Source organism: Pan paniscus, chromosome 1, assembly GCF_029289425.2.
Source record: "Pan paniscus chromosome 1, NHGRI_mPanPan1-v2.0_pri, whole genome shotgun sequence".
NCBI lineage: Eukaryota > Metazoa > Chordata > Mammalia > Primates > Hominidae > Pan > Pan paniscus.
This window is the reverse complement of record NC_073249.2, coordinates 222,655,769-222,671,515: the sequence shown is the minus strand read 5'-3', so window position 1 is coordinate 222,671,515 and position 15,747 is coordinate 222,655,769. Positions and strand designations below refer to the sequence as shown.

At 47.3% G+C, this 15,747-nt stretch overlaps 1 long non-coding RNA gene across 4 annotated transcripts in view; it reads right to left on the bottom strand.

Moving 5' to 3' along the window:
* LOC129394006 (uncharacterized) overlaps nucleotides 1-15,747 on the bottom strand; it is a 184,211-nt gene that overhangs the window by 1,280 nt on the left and 167,184 nt on the right. For all 4 annotated transcript variants that reach the window (XR_008621182.2, XR_010111358.1, XR_010111359.1 and 1 more), the window contains one exon: nucleotides 738-923. This is a non-coding gene — a long non-coding RNA (uncharacterized LOC129394006). The remainder of the gene's footprint in view (nucleotides 1-737; nucleotides 924-15,747) is intronic.

Below are 15,747 nucleotides of genomic sequence, written 5' to 3'. Positions count from 1 at the left end.
TCCATGTCTCATATCCAGGCCACACTGATGCAAAGGGTAAGCTCCCAAGGCCTTGGGCACCTCCACCTCTGTGGCTTTGCAGGATTTAGCCCCTGCAGCTGCCCTCAAGGGCTAGCATTGAGTGCCTACAGCTTTTCCAGGTGCGTGGTGCAAGCTGTTGGTGGCTCTACCATTCTGGGGTCTGGAGGATGGTGGCCCTCTTCTCCCAGTTCCACTAGGCAGTGCCCCAGTGGGGACTCCGTGTGGGGGGCTCCAACCCCACACTTCCCCTCTGCACTGCCCTAGTAGAAATTCTCTGTGAAGGCTCTGCCCCTGCAGCAGGCTTCTGCCTGGACATCCAGGTTTTCCATACATCCTCTGAAATCTAGGCAGAGGCTCCCAAGCCTCATCTCTTGCATTCTGCATGCCTGTAGGCTTAACACCGCATGGAAGCCACCAAGGCTCATGGCTTGCTCCCTCTGAAGCAGTGAACCAAGCTGTACCTGGGCCTCTGAGCCATGGCTGGTGCTGTAGTGGCTGGGACACAGGGAGCAGAGTCCTGAGGCTGCACAGGATGGCAGGGCCCTAGGCCTGACCCACGAAACCAATCTTCCCTCCTACACCTCCAGGACTGTGATGGAGGTGGCTGCTGCAAAGGTTTCTGAAATGCCTTTGAGACCTTTTCCCCATTGTCCTGGCTATTAGCACTTGGCTCCTTTTTACTTATGCAAATTTCTGCAGCCTGCTTCGATTCTTACCTTGAAAATGGGGTTTTCTTTTCCACCACATGGGTGGGCTGCAAATTTTTCAAACTTTTACACTCTGCTTCCCCTTTAAATATAAATTTCAGGTTCTGGTCATTTCTTGAACCCGGGACGCAGAGGTTGCTGTGAGCCGAGATCACGCCACTGCACTCCAGCCTGGGCAACAGAGTGAGACTCCATCTCAAAAAAAAAAAGAAAGAAAGAAAGGCATAATAGAATTTTGGGGGGATGATGGAAATGTTCTAAACTTAATTGTGGTAGTTACATAATATATACATTTATTTTAAAAACTTCGTCAAACTATACACTTAAATTTAGTGCATTTTCTTGCATATAAATGAATTCTTAATAAAGATGATTTTTAAAAAACAACTCAGTTTGCCCAGTTCCTAGGCCCCTTCTGCATCCAGTGGCCCACTGCACCAGCAGCAGGGGCTACCGGTCTAGGCTGCCACTGCCCGATAGTTTGAGCCACTGCTCTCATCACTTCCTATTCTGGGGAACACAGGTGCCCACTCATTGCTGGTGAAGACACTGGTCCCCTTTTCACTGGGTTTCTTAGCAGAAAGATCCTTTCAAGAAAAATACAGATCTGTTCTTCCAGTTCCCATTTCCCCAACATTCATCTCAGTCTCTCCTAGGAAAAATGTTCACAACGCCTCTTTCTTCCCCAGAAGGGATTCCAAGTGGAATCAGGATGCCTGGGATATGTGGCTCCAGCCCCAGGTTGAGGGGTGGGTCTCTTGGGCTTTGGGACCCAGGTGTGGCCCCTCAGTCGGGGTCAGATGCTGGGGACCCTCTCAGGCTTCTTAGTGGGATGGGGTGGGGGTAGGATCATCCACAAACACCAAGGTTTGGCAGAGCAAACGCCTCCTGTTCACAGGAAAACAACCAGGTGGGCTTCCCGGAAGGCAGAACACCCAGCCCCAGCATCCAGGGCTCACCTACCACATTTGTGACCTTCCTTCCATTCACGCAGGAGGCAGGGGCAATGCCTGTGACCACCACGCTGGACCAGGCATTACCAGACACCACACTCTTTCCTTGCTGGAGTCCCAGTATTTTCTTACCATAATACCCTTATCATGATTTTTAGATGAAAGCTGAACCATCTCTATCATGAATCAGACCCAGATGGTTACACATGGCTTTAAGATCCCCAAGAGAACGGGGCCGTCCTCCTTCAAGTTTTTCCCATTGCGCTCCTCCTGTCTGTCCCTCTCAGTGCCTCCTTGTCTGTCGAGATCCCCTTTCCAGGTTACTCAGTTACGCGTGGGGCCATCATTTCTTGTGCCCATCAGACACTGGTGCTCCCTCTGGGGCCAGGTACCTTCCCCCTTTACTTCAGGGATCCCTGATGGAATCCGAATGTGTAGGCGAGTGTGGGGGGCCTGGGGAGCTTTAGGAAAACTGGAGGGAATGACGGAGGAGGAGACAGGGAGGGAACTCCCGGGAAGGAGGTGCCGCTAGAGCTGCTCTCCACCTCCTGCTCTTGTTCTCCACCCCTCAGCCGCTGTCCTTCACCAGGGCCTCCTTCCAGCCACTGTGCTTGGGCTGCTTAAGTCAGGAGGTCAGAGGAAGCTCAGGCCTGTGTCCCCTAACCCATGTCATGAGGAGCCGTCCTTGCAGGCAAAGCATGGAAGACACTGGTTGGTACCAATTTCTCTCTTTTCCTACAGCATTGCAATCACTATTCAGAGAACACTGGGCTCAGAGAGGTTAGGAGACTGAACCAACGTCACAAAGCAAGCAACTGCTGAGCAGAGCCTCCCTACAAAGCCCATGCTGTTTGTGATGATATTGCAATAACCACAAGCCAGCTGAGTTCTCCCGGTGAGACTGAGGCCCACAGCTGGGACATCCCCAGTCCACACCCCCCATACCCCATGCATGCTCCCAATGCGAGGCCACCTGGGAGAATGACAGGGTGACTCTGGGCTGCACCGGAAGCTGCATGTGGGGTTCCTCACTACCAAGGAGAGAAAGTCAGTTTTCTGGGGACCTCTGGTGACCATCAAAAGCGTTAATGAAATTACTGGCAACAACCCCCTAAAACCATGACCGAAACATAACCACCTAAGGCACATTCAATCTGAATCGTTTCCATGACTCCATAACAAGAGGAGACAGCAAGAACATAGCTTCCACTGCCCCCAGCTCTGGGTTCCCCTCATGGTCATCCCCCCTCTTTACTGGTGACACTCACCCTGCTCTGGGGAGCCAGGAAGGAGCCTGCATGGATTTCTCTTTTAACATTTCTACCTGGCCTGTCTGTCTCAGGTCACCATCCAGCCACCATCAAGTTCCAATTAACTTTTTGCCCCAAATTAGACAGGGAGACTCAGTGAATGAGCACCGACTGCAGATGATGCACGGAGACACTCAGGGCCATTGAGGAGAGCGCTGCCCTGGTTAACTACACTTGCTGATTGCTATTTAATTGCCCAGATGCGTCAGGAAGGCACCACGCTTCCCTCATTTAGTCCTGACATCTGTGAGCAAGATGTAACGGTGTGAGATTCAATCAACAACGAGACATAGAAGCTTCTCCTTTTTCCCAACTTCACCAGCTGATCCTTGCCTGCTTCCTGCCTCTGGGTCGTCTCTGAAAGGGACTAAGGGATTAAAAAACTAAGAGGGACAAGGGGGCATTTCCATTGTCTCCCAGCTCTGTCGTCTCCCTGCATCTCCTAACCACGCATGCCAGATTAGGGAGCAACACCTGGGCACCGATGGCAGTAGCTGTTGCTACTTAAATCCACACAGATGCTGAGTTCAAGCTTCTGCATGCGGCACCTCAATTTGTTCTTACAGGAGGCTCCAGATGAGGCATTAGGAGTGTCCCTCGTTTACACCTTGGTAAACTGAGGCTCAGAGAGGGGTAGTGACCTCTCCAGGGCCACGAGCTAGAAACTGGGAGTGCCACAATTTAAACCCAGTCTCTGTGGCTCTGAAGCTCAGATTCTTCCAATAATCTCCTACCCTGACCCCATCCCATAATGAAAATAAATATTTGGGGACTTTATACTTATTAGACCTGCACACACATTATCTCATCTAACCTCATGACAGCCCTGTGACAGGGGTACCATTGCTGTGGGCACTTCACAAAGGTAGAGGTTGAGAATTAGACAGGCTACACATACCAGCCCAAAGTCACACAGCCGAGAGGGGGCAGAGCCAGGATCAGAACCAGGTAAGGGATTCTGAATTCTGCTGAATCTGCAGAGGCAGCATGTCTTAGTCACCCACCAGGCCAGCATAATGTTTAAATACACAGAAGTTTAATGCCCAGGAACTGTCTAATCAGCTTACAGAGAATATGGAACTGTACGGAGCTGATTTCAAGTCTCAGATTCCCCCTTAGATGTAGGTAATTTTAATCTCTCTGGGCCTCGGTGTCATTATTTGTAGGATGGGGACAATTGTATTCACTCGGTGTGAAGATACATTGAGAAAACATGTATGGAGAATATGTGCACAGTGCCTGGCAAGATACAAACTCAAAAAATATAGCTCATACTTTCTAAGGAAAAAAAAAAAAAACAGAAAATCTAGGTTCTATTCAGAAAAAAAAAAATGATCCCCAAATCTAAGTCCACCTGTTGCAATATTCAGCTCTCTTGCCATAAATAAAGTGAGCTTGGTTTTGAGACTGTGGTTCAGAAACCATCCTACAAGGCAGTACCCAGAGGGCACATATTTTCAGAAGCCTGGCCCAGGGCTTTGGGCAGCCGGGCCTTGGCTCAGAGGTACCAGGTTTCAGGCAGGGCCCTGTGCTGACCTACAGGACTAGGGGTCAGACCCTGCAGGGCTGAGGGCCAAGGGTTGCATGGGGATGCCAGGGTAAACCTAGACTCAGGCTGGAGACCCTCAAGGGAGGCCAAGCCAGCACCCCCTGTTAGGCCAGAAGAGACATACAGGTCCCTGCAGGCGTGGCAAATGCAGCCTCCGGAGCTTTCTGAGCCTGGATTACATCCCACCTTTGGCAGGAAAAGTCCTACTCCTCTGCCAGGCAATGGGTTTGTAGCAGTTTACCATCCGAGCAGGCTCCAGCCTGACCATCTCCAGCCTCCTGCCATACCATATCTGAACCTGAGCAGTGAGGCTGATGCCCAGGCTCCAGGCAGCTGGAAGGAGGCCCTCAAGCTTTCTTCAGGATAGAGAGAGCCCAGGATCCAAGGGAGGCAGCAAACCTAGTGTGGCATCAGCATCCCCTAGTCACCAACCTGCCCTGCAGGTCCTCATCCCAAAGCACAGATGATGGAATCTTCCAGAATGAACAAGAGGGTCAAATGGGATAATGTGCCACCCATGACCACATGCCCAACAGTGGGGATATGGTTTGATTATATTGCAATCATAAAATAAAATGCTCTCCAGCACCCAATATAAGCTTGGAGGAGAATAATGTCCATAATAAATATATTTTTATTTTTAGTATTTTTCTATTATGAGATATATCATACATGCAACTAGACTGAATTTTATGTTAATCTCTCCCTTTTTCTCTTGTGGTTTTTCCACATTAAGTGTGTAATCCTGAACAATATGTTCTTTCATTTTCTCAGCTTCCAACTTAATATAAATGGATTATATTTATGTTCTCCTGACTTGCCTTTGCAGACCAATATTGTTTCTAAGAGTCATGCATCCTTCATTAAGTATCGATATTGGATCTGTGTCTCCACCAAATCTCATGTCGAATTGTAATCCCCAGTGTTGGAGGTGGAGCCTGGTAGGAGGTGATCATGGGGGCAGATTTCTAGTGTATGGTTTAGCACAACCCTGCTTGGCACTGTCTTTGCAACAGTGAGAGAGTTCTCATGAGATCTGGTCTTTTAAATGTGTGTGGCACCTTGCTCTCTCTTGCTCCTGCTCCAACCATGTAAGAAGCCTGTTCCCACTTCACCTTCCATCATGATTGTAAGTTTACTGAGGCCTCCCCAGAAGCAGAAACCACTATGCTTCCTGTACAGCCTATAGAACCATGAGACAATTAAACCTCTTCTCTTTATAGATTACCCAGCCTCCTGTGTTTCTTTATAGCAATGTGAGAACAGACTAATACAAGTATGCAGTCTAGTTCCATCACCTCTGCACTGGGTGTCCCTGTGTGTTTATGCATCTCGATTTCTTTTGCCATGCTATTGAGGGTGGCATTTAAGTTATTTCCTTTATTTATTTTTTCTCTTAAAAATAAGACTGATGTTAAAGTACATGTATCCTGGAGTTCCTCTGGGGTGACATATGAGGACGTGGAGTTGATGGCTTGTAAAGTATGTGCATCTTCAAATGTATCAGATGGCACATTGTTTTCCAAAGGGCTTGTACCCATCTACACTCCCACCAGCAATAAATGAAGCCTGTTTGTTTCATTGCCTCCTCAATTTCTGGAGTCACTGTCAGACGTATTAGTGAGGGTTCCAGCAGGAAGCAAGTTGTTCCACAAAGAGGCCTTGATGAAGAGACTACTTCCAAAAACAGCACCAGATTACCAGACAAACCAGAGGTGGTGAGAGATTCTGGTACCATCCCTGGGGTGAAGGGAGAAGGGAGTGTGGGTATTGCCAGAGACCAGAGGAGGACTGCTCTGTAAAAGCTGCAGAAGTGGAGAGAAGCAGACACACAGGAGGGGCCAGGGGAGGACTCTGAGCTCTCTCTTCCCACCGCATAATCTGTGCTAATCAGAAACCAGCAGGCATGAGACCCAGGTAACTTAGCCCGTGGAGGGTAGTGTAAAGCACACAGAGTGGGGAAGGGAAGCTTGGGGGACAGAGAATAGCCAGTCCATCAGATGTTTATGTTTGTACCTACATGTCGGGGGTGAGATGATTTCTTGTTTTTATTTTAATTTGCATTTCCACAGTTACCAGTAAGAGTGGGCACCTTTTCATAGATTTTATTGGATATTCATAACTCTCTCTATGAAATGCCCACTTGTGTCATTTGCCCATTTATTGACTTGCAGGATATCTTTGCGTCTTCTAGATACAATTACTTATGAGTTACATGGGCAGTAAATAACTTCTCCAGTTGGTGGTGTGACTTTTGCCCTCTTTATGGTGTCTTTAGATATGTAGACATATTTAAATATTGTCAACTCTATCAATGTTTGCCTTTATGATTTATTTTATGGTATGTATGTGGGTGTCGGTTGGTTAGGGATGTGGTTTCTCCTAAGCCTTGTTTAGGAAACCATTCCCTCCCTGAAGTCATAACATTCATACCTTCTATGTGCTCTTCTAAAAGTATTAAAGTTTTGCTTTTCATTTTAAGTGCTTGATCCAACATCATCAATGAATGTGATGAGAGAGGGGAGCATGTAATTTTATTTTTCCACAAGTATAATTATTTCAACATTTTTGATTGATTGATTACCCTTCCTTGTCTTCTCTTATCCATAAATATGCAATATATCTAAATTTATTTAAGTATTTAAAGATGTCTTCAATAAAGTTTTATAATATTCAGTACAAATACCTTGCATACCTTTCATTAGATTTATTCTCAGTTTACTTTTATTGTCATTGCTCTTTGTAAATTGTATTTGTTTAAATTAACTGTTAAGTTGATCATTGCTGTTGTATAGAAGTACAATTAACTTGTATATTGTCTTATGTCTACATAAGGTCATATAAGATCAATATAACCTTTAGTAAAGCTTAATAACTTTACTCAACTCTCTACTTATTTCTATAGTTTGTCTCTAGATTCTTTTGAATTTTTCTAAGACAGGCATATTATTCTGCACATAATGACAGTTTTATTCCTTCCTTCTGATTTATGTATCTTTTATTTATTTTTCTTGTCTTATTGCACTGTTTAGTTCCTCCAATACAATGTTAAATAGCAGTGGCTTGAAGAAATGCTTTAAGTATTTCGCCATTGAGTATGACATTTGCTACAGGCTTTTAGAATCTAAATGGCTGTTTTACAGTTTGAGTAAGAAAAGTTTCTGTCATAAATGAACATTGATTTAAGTAAAGCTTTCTCTTTTTCTATTTATCTGCTCACAGCTTTTTGTTCATTAAGCTGTTAATGTGGAAGAAATAAATTTAGATATTTTCTATTTTTGCTTTCTGGAATAAAACCAACTTAGTAACAACAGGTTATCTGTTTTATACCTTGCTGCTATATTTGGCTAACATCTTTTTGAGATTTTGCTGTCCATGTTAATGTTTGAGATTAGCCCATAATTTCCCTTTCTCAAATTTGTTTTGATATTAAAATTATATACTTCTTATACATTGATTTTGTAAAACTATTCTCTGAAAAAAAATGTGCAGGAATAATATTGTCTATTCCTTGAATAGTAAAACCTGAATTTAAAACTCACTCGTACTAGTGTATTCTTTATAGGAATATTTTAAATTCAATTCAATTTCTGTAACAGTCATAGGAATATTCAGGTTTCTCTTCAGTCAGTTTTGGTACTTCATACTTTCCAAAGATTTTGTTCATTTTGTCTAAGTTTTCAAATTCACTGGTTTAAAATTGTTCACAGTGTTCTCTTATGATCCGTGCCTATGCTGTATCTAACCTTTCCATGATGTGGTATGGAAGAAAGTAAGTCAAAACGTAGCCTATAAAATACCAAGTTACACAGTAAAAGTGTAAGACTGTTTATTGCCATGTAATTATTTTTGAATTATTAATGATATTTGTTTCCTTCTTTATCCTTGTGTACATTTTTTTAATTTTCTAAAATAAGCATGTATAGCTTTTAAAACCAGGGAAGAGACATACATATCATTTGATTCCAAAAAAGATAAAAATACTTCAGAAAAATAAAGCTGAGACTATTATTAAACAGCATTTGCTCAGCCTTCCTCTCTGTTTTTAACTCTCCACCACAGACCATGCCTGTCCTCTGGACATTTTTCTTCCTTCTCCAATCCAGACTCTTCTGTTGGCTGTCCCATTCTCCTGGACTCCCTGAATGATTCACAGAAACTTCACATTGAACAAACGAACGACTTCCTTCTCCCTCCCAGCCTATGAGGCAGGCTCCTTCCCTCCCCTTCATGAAATCTCCAGGGAGCTCCAGACCTGGCCTGTTCATTCTCAGAAAACAAAAAATCTTCCAATCACATTTGGTCACAAAAAACCTGTCAATTCAGAAATTAAAATGTCCAGTGTGACTTCCTAGTCAAAACTCCAAACATCATTTATGTTAAGGACTTCCACCCTGCCATTAGACAAGCTTGAGGCTGGAGGGCGGAGCAGAGGGAGGGGCATGGCAGCCTCTTCGGGCACCGCCCCATCCCCCCGAGTCCTGGCTGTGCCTTTAGACCTAACACTCCTCTAATTGGAGCAGAGACTTGGGTGACACCAATGCCCCCAAGCCTTGATCTCCTCTGGCCGTGAATAGCCTCCAAAATGATAGAGAACAGCTGGGATCCCTGCTAAGCCCCACCCTTAAGCCTGGACCCACAGCCCTAAGTCAAAATAGCTGACTCCATTTTTCCACCCAAATGTTGCCTTTTTGGCCTGCCCTCCCACCCCCATCCTGTGCCCATAAAAGACTTCAGCTGGCAGAGCAACACCAGCAGCTGAGCTGTGAGCCAAGAAGCAACTGAGCATTGGAGACCACAGATAGACATGGCTACTTCAGACAGTGTGGCTTTGGAGAGGGGCCCAGCCGGAGACGCCAGGCTTCAGGGAAAGATCACCTTCCCATCCCCTTTCCAGCCTCCCTTTCTGCGGAGAGCCACCCACCACTCAATCAAGTCTTCCGCATGCATCAACTTCCAAACAGTTCATGTGACCTGATTCTTCCTGGACGCCAGACAAGAACTCGGGTGCCAAGAGGGCAGGGGCTGCCATCCTGATCCTCCATTGAGCTGATTGGCATTGGCCATCCCCAGACAGCAGAGCTGAAAAAGCACTGGTTGTAACATGCTTGGACACTGCTGTGGGGCCCACACAGAGCCTGCTCCAGCCAGAGAGGAGTGACTGGCCAGTTCCCGCGTTCATTTGCTCCAGTTCCCACACTCACTCGCTCGCATGCTCCCTACTGTGAGGAGAAGCCAGCGTCTGGCTGAGTGAAACAAGCCACTCCATCCCCCACCCCCTGACAAAGGGGATCAAGGGAACTATCCCATCTCAGGATCATCAGAACCAGTGCCCACTATTGGGATACACTGTGGGTCCTTCATGTGCCATCAGGGGAACAGATACTAATGTGATTCATGGAATTTACGTAGTTCAGAAAATGTATTTTCCTCTCTCTGGCCACTTCATTTTCTCCTCCATCCCTGAGAATCTGACTGTCCACCCCATCTTCAGCTTTCCCTGCATCTCCAGGAAGTTGTCTTGGGCAGTGATATGGTTTGAATCTGTGTCCCCACTCAAATCTCATGTCAAATTGTAATCTCCAATGTTGGGGGTGGGGCCTGGTGGGAGGTGATTGGATCATGGGGGTGGATTTCCCCCTTTGCTGCTGTTCTCATGATAGAGTTCTCATGAGATCTGGTTGTTTAAAAGTGTGTGACACCTCCCCTTGCCATTCCAGCCATGTAAGACATGCCTGCTTCTCCTTCCGCTTCTGCCATGATTGTAAGTTTCCTGAGGCTTCCCCAGGAGCCGAGCAGATTCCAGCATCATGCTTTCCGTACAGCCTGCAGAACTGTGAGCCAATTAGACCTTTTTCTTTATAAATTACCCAGTCTCTGGTATTTTTTTATAGCAGTGCCAAAACGGATTAATACAGGTGACATTTTCAGCATCTCCAGCCTGGCTCTCTCTGCAGTGTCTGCATGGAGTCTTGGAGAAATACTGACATGTCAATTCCCAGGTTGTGGTAGTTGGTGTTGTGGTGGCCCTCCTGCCCCTAAGGTCCAGGGCACTTGCCAAGCTCTTTAAGTGGTCTTCTTGAAGCCCTGTCACTACATGCAAACTGAGGACTAAGAGCCGTGCCACCCCCACTTCCTGGGGTTTGACAGCACCGACAATTTTGGGTATCTTTACACATTAAAAACTCAACTTGTACAAAATGAAGCCCATATCTTTGCTGACAAATACCAGCTCTATGCATAGCCTGCCCCTTCTCAATTGACCATGTGCCTTCTCACTTGGGGTAGGTTTTTTTTTTGTTTTTTGTTTTTGTTTTTTTGAGACAGTCTCACTCTGTCACCCAGGCTGGAGTGCAGTGGAGTGATCTCAGCTCACTGCAACCTCCACCTCCTGGGTTCAAGTGATTCTCCTGCCTCAGCCTCCCAAGTAGCTGGGATTACAGGCACCCAGCACCACACCTGGCTAATTTTTGTATTTTTAGTAGAGATGGGGTTTCTGCATATTGGCCAGGCTGGTCTTGAACTCCTGACCTCAAGCGACCCCCCCACCTCAGCCTCCCAAACTGCTGGTATTACAGGTGTGAGCCACCGTGCCCGGCCTTGAGTAGACTTTGGAGTTGAAGGGGTGGACTGCCCCTCCACACCTGTGGGTATATCTCATCACATGGGACGAGAGACTGAGAAAAGAAATAAGACAAAGTATAGAAAAAGAAAAGCAGGCCCAGGGGACCAGCGCTCAGCATACCAAGGACCTGCACTGGCACTGGTCTCTGAGTTCCCTCAGTTTTTATTGATTATTATTTTCACTATCTCAGCAAGAAGAATGAGGTAGGAGAGCAGGGTGATAATAGGGAGAAGGTCAGCAAGAAAACATGTGAGCAAAAGAATCTGTGTCATAATTAAGTTCAAGGGGAGGTACTATGCCTGGATATGCAGGTAGGCAAGATTTATGTTTCTCTCCGCCCAAACATCTCAGTGGAGTAAAGAATAACAAAGCAGCATTGCTGCCAACATGTCTCGCCTCCCGCCATAGGGCAGTTTTCTCCTATCTCAGAATTGAACAAATGTACAATCGAGTTTCATACTGAGACATTCAGTTCCCAGGGGCAGGCAGGAGACAGTGGCCTTCCTCTATCTCAGCTGCAAGAGGCTTTCCTCTATTACTAATCCACCTCAGCACAGACCCTTTACAGGTGTCGGGCTGGGGTACGGTCAGGTCTTTCTCATCCCATGGAGGCCATATTTCAGACTATCACATGGGGAGAAACCTTGGACAATACCCTGCTTTCAAGGGCAGAGGTCCCTGCGGCTTTCCACAGTGCATTGTGCCCCTGGTTTATTGAGACTAGAAAATGACTTTTACCAAGCATACTGCTTGTAAACATTTTGTTAACAAGGCAAGTCCTGCACAGCCCTAGATCCCTTAAACCTTGATTCCATATAACACATGTTTTTGTGAGCTCAAAGTTGGGGCAAAGTGGCTGGGGCAAAGTTACAAATTAACAGCATCTCAGCAAAGCAATTGTTCAAGGTACAGGTCAAAATGGAATTTCTTATGTCTTCCCTTTCTACATAGACACAGTAACAGTCTGATCTCTCTTTCTTTTCCCTACATGGAGTCATCCTTGACCCCTCTCTGTGCCTCACAATCTCACTTGCTAGGAAGCCAAGCCTCAGACCACGTCTGGAATCTCCCCCACACCTCTCCTATCCATGGCTGCCACCCGGCCCAGGCCACCTGGACTCTCATATGTTGACTGGGCTCCATGTTTCTGTCTTTCCTGCAACTATTCATGCACAGTGCTCGGGGTCCCCAGTGCCAGCTCTTCAGGGCTCTCTGACTCAAGCCTGATAATGGTTCCCCATTGCATTATGCAGGGGAAAAGCCAGGACCTGCAGTGGCTCCCAAGCTCTCCTTGTGTGACCCCCTCCCCAAGAGCTTTTTTGTCCTCACTTTCCTCTGCTCCACCTATGGCAGTCCCACTGACTCCTCGTCCTCCCTTGACTTTGCCAGGCCTACTCCCAGCTGGGGGCATTTGCATGTGATGCTCTCAGCCTGGAGCAGCCTTGCTCAAACAACTACAGGGCCAGTTTTCTCACTTCCTTTGTGTCTTCCTGGAATCATCACCTTCTCAGAAACTTGCATCCTTCTCCTCACCCACACACACGTGCACACACACCAGCCCTCCCTAACTCTTTTACCCCAGCCCTTCCTGCATCCTCACACACCAGGCCATCTGCCTTCTCATCATGCTCATCATTAGTTACCATCCTCTCCCCCTGTGGAATGTGGGTCCCAAGAGGCAGGGACCTTTGTCTGCTCTTCTCACAAATGAATTCCTGGTACACACAATGCCTGGCTCATGGCAGACACCCCATTCATGTTGGAATCAATGACCTCTCCCCAGAGAAGGCTTTGGAGTTCCCATCAGCCAAGGGCTGAATACAGGTCCTCAGGGCTTCCCCTGCATGTCCCACTCAGTGTCAGCTGTCACCCGCTTTGTGATGTGGCCATGTTTGGCAGCACCATTGCAGTTTGGGGCCTCCACTAAACTCAGCCAGGAAGAGTCTCTGGGATGGGAGGAGGCTGGCTGTGGATGCTGTTTCTGTACAGAAGCAAAGCCATGCACCAGCCAGGAAGCTGAGGCTGAGGAGCGGCAGCTACCACCAGGGCAGAAGTTGCAGATGAAGCCCCTCTGTTGGTCTTCCTCTTTTTTCCTCCAGGTTCCTTGTCTTCTTCCCCACCTCTGTCCCCATGCACAGGGGCATTGCCTTCCAACACAGTCTTGCAGAAAGCCACGCCAGGGCTCCAGCTTCAAAAACGCCTGTGGGCTCAGGAGATCTTAGCCCCGAGAGAGGAGGAGTTTGGAAGTTTCCCACCACTTACCTGCAGTTGTGGGGCCTCTGCCAGGCATCTCTTCCCCAGATTGGAAGAAGATGCACCATTCCCCTTCCAGGCGTAACTGTGTCATCAAACTTGTTGATAGAAAGCCGACTCCCACCCAGGCTGATTCAAGGCTTGCTTGACGAGTCGCTGCTTCTTGGAAATAAATCTCAGTGATGGATCTGCAGCAGGGCTGGGCATGCCTTCCTGAGAAACATTGGCTCAGATGTCGTTCATCCAAGTCCCCTTAATCCCCAGCCCCAAACTGCCTCTCGCACCTGCTTCTGACCAATGCAGGGTCATCAGTGCCATCACCCAGTGGTCACCCCCAAGGCTTCCTGGTGGGACAGAGCCTATGTCCAGGCAGGAGGATGAGCTCCTGGAGCACCTAGACCCTGAACAGTCAAGGATGTTCCAGGAACTGACCAATCTCTCCAGAGAGAAATCACAGCCTTTGTCTTACCTTTGCTGAGTCAATCAGGAGAAAGGATCCCACCCTAAGGCTTTCCCACCCCTTCCTGGAGCTCCTAACCCAGAGGAGGCCCTGCTAGGCTGGGGAGTGAGGAATGAGGGGGGCTTGGATCGAAGCCACTGGGGAGAAAGGAGCCGTGAAGAGCAGAGCAAGAGAGCTGTGCAAAGAAGAGCTCACAGTCCACTGCCTTGGTCTGAATCCCAGCTGCACCACTCCTGCTGGGTGACCCCCTTCCCAATCTGCAGTTTTCTCATCTATTCAATGGGATAACACAATACCTAGCTTATAAGGCTGTTGTGAGAAATAATTAAGATACTCCATCTGAACAAATTAAGGTCTACTGGTGGCAAAATATGATATCTGATTCTGGCCAACATGAGCACATATTGGGAAGACACAGAGTCACTCATCCTTATAAAATGAGAGGAAAAAGAGAAGCATGAGATTTCAGAAAGTACAGGGACCAGATGGGTTCCAGGCACCTGCACCGCAGAAACGGTCGGTCTCCTGAGGGCATCCATAAATATCTTCCATTTCTATGCAAATCACATTTCTAGGGAGTCGATTGTCTGAGCCTGGGTCACATGTGTAGCCCTGTACAGGTGAGGGAGGAGCCTCTTGATTGACAGATCCACCAGCCTGCATGCAAGTCCAGTGGAATTGTCCCCCAAAGCAAAGTTAAATTTACTGGAACTTAGGGCAATGGACGCTTGGGGGGAAATGGAGGCAGCACCTATACCTCTCAGAGGTGAAGCTCTTTCCATGGTGACCAGAGCTTTGTGAGCAGTCGACGCAGGTGAGCAAATCTTATTGCACATGCCAAGCTTTTAAGCCAGGCTTTGGCAAAACAAGACAGACTAGGGGAGAGGGAAGGGTCAGGGTATGAGCCATCTCTGTGTTCGGCAGCAAATCTACCAAGAAACTTTGAACAACTGCCCACATCACCCCTGAGAGGTGAGACCAATAGACCAGCATCCTAATTCTGTCTTCCCACTGTGCACCCCTCTGACTTCTCAGAGCTTGTTTGCATCATTGTTTCCTGTGATTCTCTTCCATTCCCTCCCTTCCACTGCTCCTGCACCCACGGAGATAACCCAGAATCTCAGTCAGTCCAGCCCAGGAGCTGTTATCCCCATCTATGTATGAGAAAGTCCAAAGCCTCATGTCTGGCACAGAGAAAATACTCAACAAATGGTTTGGGCTTTTCTTGCTGTGCAAAGTAAGGCTCTGAAGAATAAGTGGCTTGCATTAAGAAGCAAAGCAAGATTCCGGGTGGGCGCAGTGAGGGGGCGGGAGTAGACGACCTTGAATCCTGACTTGGTAAAACTGCCCATTCCCCCCAGCTGTCACTCTAGGTCTTGCCCTAGTTTTTTGAGCCAGTCAGGTGGGCTGTAGAGTTAGGAGCTGTATTAGGCCATTCTTGCATTTCTATAAAGAAATACCTGAGACTGGGTATTTAAGAAAAGAGGTTTAATTGGCTCACGGTTCTGCAGGCTGTACAGGGAGTATAGCGGCATCTGCTCCTGGGGAGGGCCCAGGAAGTTTCCAATCATGGCAGAAGATGAAGGGGGAGCAGGCAGGTCACATGGTGAGAACAGGGGCAAGAGAGAGAGCTGGGGAGAAAATCCGGGGAGAGGAGGTGCCACACACTTTTAAATGACCAGATCTTGTGGGAACTCACTATCATGAAAACAGCATCAAGCCATGAGAGGTCCGCCCCCATGACCAGACACCTCCTACCAGGCCACACCTCCAGCACTGGGGGTTACAAGTCAACATGAGATTTGGGCAGAGACAAATATTCAAACTATATCATTCCACCTCTGGCCCTTCTCAAATATCATGTCCTTC